Source organism: Diadema setosum, chromosome 17 (genome assembly GCF_964275005.1).
Source record: "Diadema setosum chromosome 17, eeDiaSeto1, whole genome shotgun sequence".
NCBI classification, from domain to species: domain Eukaryota; kingdom Metazoa; phylum Echinodermata; class Echinoidea; order Diadematoida; family Diadematidae; genus Diadema; species Diadema setosum.
Window position 1 is genome coordinate 26,765,314 of NC_092701.1, and position 9,453 is coordinate 26,774,766.

Sequence of the window (9,453 nt, forward strand, 5' to 3'; positions counted from 1 at the left end):
CCTTGGTTTTGATCGGCCAAGATGCTCTGGTCACTGACTGTTACCATGGTGATTGTCAGAGACTGACAACTTGTCAGCGCTGACAACTGTCATGAAACGGTACCCAGATCAACGATGTTTGGGGGAAATTAACAAGTGATTCAAATGTTATGAATGGTTAAAATTTAGGTGCCATCATCGCGCTGGATAAGGAGACTTACACTTCATAACGTCATTATGGACAATGATATAATGAAAGTTGGGCCTATACCAAAAATTCAACACATTTTCACTTTTCTAGCACAATGAAAGAGCACTTGACTTACTTCTTTTACTGTTTTAGAAACCAGAGGAATATTACCCTCAATGTGTGTCAGTAACAAGTCAATGGAATGTGTACTCTTCATGAAAAATGAAATTATGTGGAATTTTCCTTATATTTTGATATATTGTTGTCCAAAATGACATTGAGAAATGTCGCAGTCTCCTTATCCAGCAATGATGGCACCAAAACTTAACAACTTTGAAAACTTTTAAATCAAAGTATTATCCGGTTCGTCTTTCCTCACACTTTCACCGACGTGTTTTACTGAAATTCCTGTTTTCTCTCAATCCATATTGGGTTTTGGTTTCCTTTAATTCTTACTTGTGTGTTTGCTATTGTACGTTTGTTAATTGCGTGTGTGTGTGTGTGTGTGTGTGTGCGCGCGCGCGCGAAATATATGATCTGTGGCTTTTCATAAAATTCTAATAGGATACTCAAATAGTACCTAAATTGTAATTTCTTGCTTGTAGCGGTACATGTGAATTGTACTACAATTGGCGCCCCATAGACAGAGCATTTTTCTGATCACCGAGTGCTGGAGTGGGAATCTGCATGCCAGCGGCAAGTTCAGTGGAGAGCTAGAGCGATTACAGGTACACTTTGTACAATGTATTTGGAAGTTGGTAGTGGGGCATAATCACTGCCTTGTACTTCAAAGTATGGAGATAGCAGGCTAAACTAATTTTTCATACACAAAACCCATACACACTACAGACACATCACAATTTTATTTTTGTTGCTCTGTGCTCTTTGTGTTGTCTGAACCAAACATTATCCACTGTTGATGATGAAAACTAGCAATTATTGTCTATTCAGTGTTGTATTGATTGTCGGTATTTGTGAGTAGGCCTATGCATCTGTGCATGCAATAAAAAGAAAAAGGAAAATACACACACACACACGAAAACAAGTCGCAATACAATTGACCTGTTCCTGCTGTGGCATTTCTATAATACCAAGGGACTAGTATCACAATTGGGAATGCTAGTGCATTATTTGTATACACAAATATATCATTGATATCAAAGGGAGACACAACCTCTCGCCTCTCTCTCTCTCTCTTCCTGCCACTAAATCTCTTATTCTGATCTATATTTGTAGATTTCCATAATTACAGAAGCACACTCATATCATAACACCATCTTTAAGGAATTCCTATATCCACCCCTGTACACTATAGTCATATTTCTGGATCCGAAGACAAGCCGAACAATGACAATAATACTCTTTAAAGCATCCACATGTTGTAAGAATATAAACAAGTTTAATGCACACCGAGAAGAGATTTTTTTTTTCCATTTTTTTCATCGACAAGTCACAAGAAAATATATAAATTACACGAATGTCACTGGTTTGGAAGTACACACAAAAAAAGTAAGAGGAAAACGCAAAGATACATGTTATGTATACCATTAGACATATGCTCTGCTTGAGACCCTTTGCCGGCTTGTACGACAATGAGTAAAAACACAAAACAAAACAAAACAAAACATAGAAATTAAAGTGCATTTCAACACCATGTTTTAACTTGATTAAATTAACAGAGCAAGAATCACACAAACTGCATGGTGGAATTGTTATCAAAACAGTAAGTTATGGAATCTAAAATTTTCACATGTTGGTTGACTAGCTAGCAGTATGAGTAGAAACTACATTTGTATGTAAGTTGATGGTGGTTATGTCATCATCTTGTAACTCTCCCATTTGATTTGTGCTCAAAATATCATAAATTGACGCATTGAGTTTTCGGTCAATACTTCAGTGACTACAGTGGAACCTCTATATAAAAGAGGTTGAATGTCAGAAAACTTTCTGTAATATAACAAAGTGATTTTATAGGACCAAACTCTTTTTGTATTTCTTTGTTTTTATACCTGATACAGTGAGCAACGATATATAAAAGGACAACTGTCATGGTTTTACAGTCCTCAATATAGCAAGGTTCCCCCGTGCAAACTTTTTCCCCTCTGTCGATCACCATGGCGAGATCACTGGCACACGACAAAAACTTCATGCCACGGAACAAAAAATTTTAATTCTACCAATTCATTAAAAAAAAGGGAGAATTTAGTGAAGATATGTGTGGAGGTCAATGTGAGACTTGTGGTTATGACATCACCACTTCATATAATTTACATAATGTGGTTGCTTCCATTTTCACCTTTTCTTCCAAATCATGTGAAATTTTATATTCCAAAAGCTTTCTTATTTCATGTCCTATTTTGAAGATATATCAACCGACCAGTGTGTTAGATGCTTAACAAAGTAAAGGGAGCGTGAAGTGGATACATTCATGTACACTGCACTTTGTAATCATATATAAAAGTTGTTTGTAGTCTTACAGCAAGTCCCAATGTATCTTATGTCCTATGGTTATACTTTTGATATAATTCATATTGTAGCTTTGAGTAGCAAATACATCTTATGCCCTACAGATCACTGCTATCACATGTTTTTCTTTTTTGAAAGAGGTATGATTCATACAGTAGTTTTGAGCATACACTGTAGCAAGTAATAACTCATCAAATTTGTACACCATTCTATGAATGAATTCTGTTGAGCGTTGTGCACAGTTTCTAGCATTGCAATCACATGATATTATCATAGGGGAGCAAATAACATGGGTGGTTCGGGCTTTGATGTCCTTGTGAGATTATCTACACGCGATTCTGCCGACATTCACAACACGTTGATACTCTACCATGGCTGTCCACTCAGACCCTGTTACAACTAGTGCCAAATATAATGCTTCCTTGACTTTCTTTCAATTATGTCAAATTCTAATATCATTAAATGGCTACCTCCTAAATAATAGTTCAACACTTCCCCCATCATCAGCCCAACATTCTGGGCTCTGCATTGGAGGACTGGCCAATTGCAGGCAGATGTAGCTGATGGTCTCTACCAAAGGTACCAGGCTCAATCCATGCATCCCCTTGCTTGAAATACGATACAAAAATATATTCATTGTGATTCACTCACAATGTACAACGAATATATATGAAGTACGTTGTATTGGTATCACTAGTGTAAGCTGTAACTGACAAGGTACCAGTAGAAGCATACTCATTATATGGGATTCTGGAGGCTACTAATAAAACATCAGATGAATCGCTTACTAACCACATCCTTCAGGCCCTTAGTATATGATGTCCAAATTTCAACATTAATCTTTATCATCTATCATTTCTTTTTCTAAAAAAACATGATGATCTTTAAACTTCACACACTCTGTTTTGATATCCAACCAAAGGTCATCATAGATAGATCCTTTGTCAAAATGCAACTGTGTGATATTTTCACTGCCCCATGAATCAAAAGAATAAAACCCTAATGTAATAATAATAATAATATATCAATTTATAAAGCGCAAAACCTATAGACATATATTCTTCTGCGCTGCAAAAGCTTCTGATGTGCTTGATAATAACGAACAGTTAAATGAAAAGATGTGTTTTGAGTCGTGATTTAAAGACTGCTACTGTTGAGGATTTCCGGACTTCTAATGGTAGATCATTGCAGAGTTTGGGAGCTGCACAGGCAAATGCTCTGTCTCCCAATGTTACTTTTGTTTTACATGTTGGAATCTGTAAAAGAAGAGTGTCCTCATAACTGTGCAAATTATGAGTATGTCGATAAGATTTAAACACTAATAATTCAGATATGTAACTGGGGGCTTGACCGATAAGTGACTTATACACAATCAACACGATCTTAAACAATATTCGTTTACGAATCGGAAGCCAGTGTAAATCTTTCAGAAGAGGAGTAATCCTTGAAAACCTAGGTTTGTTACAAATATGCCTTGCACAGGAGTTTTGGACTCGCTGCAGGCGCCCAACTTGAGAATCAGGGAGTCCATATAATAACCCATTACAATAATGCAATTTACTAACTAATGTAGAGCTTTCTAGAGCTCTAAATAAAAGTCATCAAAGCCCATGTCAATCAATTTCATCACCCCCCCCCCCCCGCTCTATTTCCATTTCTTGCAAAGATTTCTACATGCGTCAGCTATGAAATTGCCATGTCATGTCACAGAGGGGGAAAAAAACAACACACAAACAAATTTAGCAACATATTTCATCCAACATCGCACAAATTAAGTGCACCACATGCGGTATGTGTGAGAACCGTGTATACCTGCATACACATGCTACTCATTTACTCGTACAATAGAATCTCTGATTGGCTATTTTTATATTCATTTCTCGTATAATATATTTACAAAAATACGCTCCATATGCTTCATGAAATTTATGTTCGCTATGTCAATATATCATATTTATGATAAACATTCAATTTGATGATTTAAACAGGTATTCTTTTTTTTTACATGGAAAACAAAAATGTGCTAAAGCTCTGATGGAAAAAAAAAAGAAATGAAAGAGAGATAACAAATTTTCAAAATGGTAAAACACAAGATGGTGGGAAAGATAGTTAATGCCAAAGAGAATTCTCAATATATCACACATATCCTTACAAAATCAAAGACAAATAGGAAAATTAAAGAATTGCTTAGTGACTGCAGATACCAAGATCAAAAGAACATATAGACAGTCATTATCTTCTCATAAGAGTGCATTTTTTTTTTTTCTGAAATGGTATGTGCTGAAATTAGTACTACTTCACATGGTTGGTGTATCTATACTCTTGCCCTACATCAGAATTCAACCAGAAAGAGAGAATTTGATCACTGGAACAAGAACTGCGCTACTGTCTGTCCACATATCTTGCAGCTGGTTAGAACAAGATGTGATCTTTAATGGCGCGAAAGGTTACACAGTCACAACAATTAACATCATTATAGTCTATCAGAAGTGCTCAATGATGGATGCGATAAACATTTGACCCTATCACATGATTTTACAACTATTACTCAGATCTAATCGATATGATACCTGCATATGAGTATTGCTTGTCCATAACAGGCGCATGAATGTGGTATATCTAAATTGGAATATTCTCTCATATATATATATATATTTTTATTTTTTTTTCGATTTGTATGCCTGACTGCCCCCTACAAATGAAAATTGATTAAACACACATTCGTATCACAAGCGCAAGACGGTTATTCATCTGACCATATAGAAGCCACTCTGTACAACAGTTTCATATTTCATCTCTCATATACACTATCGCACGGCAGCAAATATCTACTCATACTCGAAGGACACTTCTGTCTATCACACAGCACATTGAAAGAGATCAAAATGTGTGGAATGCATGTACATTTTCTCCTTTTTTTGAGTAGGAAGATGAATCGACACACTTGCTGGCTCTACGACACCATAAGAGACACTATGACAGAAAGTTCATTTTCACACCATTAACAGGAGAGAGAGAGAACTGGGGTGTAGGGCACCCGTCCAATCAGTGGCAGAAGGCATTATGACGCGGTGACGCAAGGTGTGAAGGCACTACACATACTTTGGAAATTGATCCACAAATCAGGCTGTCTAGTTAATAATGGCAGCAGAAATTCATAGCAGATCAGTTCAAAAAATACAAAACACCAGACAAAAGGCTAACAGACTTGAGAATATTTCATGTTGGTTAATCATGTACAGGTAACACGTATACCTGAAACACTATTTCACATTAGCGATGCAATTCATTTTTTTAGACCCCTACACTGAAATCCCTCCAATGATGCTAGTATTTCTTTTAACTCCTTATGTGCTTGGAATGTCAATCGGCATAGCATACCCATAGCACTGTACACACTGTCCAAAGTCCCTGGTACAGAGAGGGTTAAACAAATCACAGGCAGTCTTTCAGAACAGGTTTCTTTACTGAACCAACTCTCCTCAAAGCAGGCCACTGCAAGCCACATCATCAAAGTAGTACCCGCTCAATTTCACAATTTACTAGCAACACCACTGCAAAGCCATGGGACTAAGGCCTTGAATCTTGAATTTGTGGCCGTCACAAACAGTGCTGGGCACATGTGCGACACGCTCACACGGCGAGGTAGCTGGCTGTGGTTCTTTGGGAGGCAATGTACTGGACATTGAAGGATCAACCCCTTCCCCTTTTGATGATTAAAATCTCAAGGCACACCATCTGAGGACACCATAGCTTTGATTTGGCATGGTGTGTGTGGGGGTGTGTCAGGGAGGGGGGAGGATCGAAATGTATGCTATAGCAAAGTTGTACAGTTATATAATGTGGTGCCATCCCCTGCCCCATGTTACAGTTGAGGCTAAAACACATCCCCTCCCCCCCCCCCCAAAGTTTACCCACTTTGCATGCCTTGCTACAGTTGTATATCTCTGATTTTTTTTTCCTTGATGGTTCTGCTACACAGCAACATGCTCTCCCTTTGAACAACTACTCTACCACATATCACAGCATCAGTTGTCTCATCACCACTGTTAATGAAAAGGCAGGAATAAATCAAAGAAATAACAACTAGGCAACCACAAGATAAATGCACACAGGTCCTTTTAAGATACGGCACACAAGTCACCCAGACGTCTTCACTCATTTTGGTCCTGAGAATCATTACAACTTCTTTTTTCTCACAAATGACTGCAATGTTGAAAGTGCAATAATACCTTATACTATTCAAAATAAAAGCAGGGCAAAGAGAAATGAAAAAGGCAAATGCGAGTGGAGACAAACCCTTGTATGTGAATTTGAAAACTCAGCATACATCGTCACACGGAAACAGCAACATACATGGAAAAAGAAAGCGCAGTAATCTTAGTATCTCTGAAATCATTACATCAATTACATACCAGTGAGACATAAAATTACAGTACAATTTCTTCGGCACTACCACTTGTGTGACAATCAACTGTTGCGAAATTCATCACATTATTCCGCAAACCGAAACCTCACTTCATTGTTACTACAAATGCAAGAAAACAAATCGAAATAGTGATTGTAGAATTGAAAAGTACACTGCAAAAAACTTCTCATCCACACATACAATATTTATATATCATGAAACATAATATTGTTGGTACACTGTATATAATTTTGTGTGATCCTATTCTCTCTCTCTTTTTTTTTTTTAATATATCTCTGCCCTTTCATCAATTCCCTATATGAAAAAAACAAAAAAACAAACAACGATCAATAGCAGGACATATGCGTTGATGCGAACGTTTGAAGTGACTGCAAGTTTTAGAGTCAAGCAAGGTAACAGGATTGTCTTCAACCGTTTTCTCTCATGCCTACTCTTGGCCTGGTGATGAATATAACTTGTCCCAGCATGAGCTCTCTGTAGCCACACACAGTTGCGCTGTACTAAGGCCAGTTTAACATCGCTTCAAAACTCTTCCACAAGAAAGGAGCATGTCCTCCGTACGACTTCGCTGAGGTATGTCATCATCTCTCCGCATCTCGGAGAGTGCCGTGCATCCAAAAAAAAAGAAAGAAAGAAAGAAAGATCTCTTCCCGTGGTGCAGCTCACAACTTGGGTCAACAGCGATGAGTCCATGAGAGCAGGCACAGCTGGACATTACACAGCCAACACGTTCAGAAATTAGCGCTCTGCCCTCTGATGACACCAACTTCTCTACATCCGAGTGCACACATTTGCTTCTGACGTGCCTTTGCGTTCAGCACGTGGTTGAATACCTCAAGGATACACCCCACCCTTGCTCTCAAAGTGTCTGGTAATGATCAAAAGTTCCGACAAGGAAATTTCATATCCTTCGTGCAACAGAACATTAAGCGTAATACATGTCTCCCACATACCAGCATTAGTTCTAAACATTTTCTCTTGGATTCCCATGTCAAGTCGGCCACATAGGTTACACTCACAAAACACAATAATCTGCTTTTCAATAAACACACCTAACAGTCATGTTCTACACAGAAGGAAGCATTTCTGCTATGCTCTCAAATCATTGCAAATGTTACCGTGGGATTACAAACTAAATTGATAACACGAAACTCATTTTTTCACAAGTGACAAGCTAGTATGACTGACACTGTGCATGACTTGTTGAACATCCAAAATGCATTAAATTAGCGGATCTCTCCATACATATGCGCACTAACTGCAGTTACGCTGACTCTTGTAAAAACTGAAACTGTTTGTACACTGTACTACTCAGCTACCACCAAAACATAATCCACAACAGCCCTGGACGGAAATGGAAAATAATTTCACAACGAGAATCCGATAGACCGAGATTGAGGGCACACATGCACACACAGATAATATATTCCAGTACACACCAGGAAAATATGATAGGAATTATTCACATAGTTGCCACTCCTGTCAATTTGAAGTGGACAAGGATATTAAAGCCAAACGTATGACAACACATTCATGCAAGCCTAACCACATATCTTTCACAGCCACTGTTTTTACCTTTTCTAGCATCTTGTGAATCTGTGTGCCACACTGGCAGAACATTGGATACATATCTCATTTATGCGATGGTCACATTACCAAGGATACAAGTTTAACTCGAGTCTCCACTAAAAATGGACCTCTACACTGAAATGAGCTCACAACTCACAATATTTCCTCACCAAATACAAAGCAGACTTTTCTTTGACGGAGCCACTACCATGGATATGACTATGTGGTGATACAGTCATCTTTTTCTCAAACATGGGGGGGGGGGGGGGATGGTATGTATGATCGCGATGGAATGTTTGTCGGCTCAGACAAAGACGTGGTGGAGAAAAACATGGAGACTTACACTCTGTACCCACCCTATGTCCCCTGCATGGTTCTATTTAACAGATGACTAAAAAAAAAAAAAAAAAAACAGGTAACGATGGTAGTAATGATCAAGGCACGGATATGAGGGCATGGTTGGTAACAGAAAGTGTTGCCTGAAACATATATTCCCACTTATTGCCCTTTAATGTCCATTTCCATTGACAACAAGTAACCATGGGAAGTTTGAACTATATATGTACCTTTGCTTTGTTGTTTTGATTTTTTTTTTTTTTTTTGGGGGGGGGGGTCCCCCAAAAATGGCATGCTTTGGATAAAACTTGACTGAAATTGATGGGACCTGCAATGAAGGGTTACAAACTTGTGCGTGTGGGGGGGGGGGGGACGTCTATTGTTGTGCCCTCCCAAGCCCCCCCTCCCCTTCATGAAAAAACCTCTAACAACCAACAAATAGAAGGGGCATATGGATGGGTATAATGAAGTGGGAGTGGGGGGG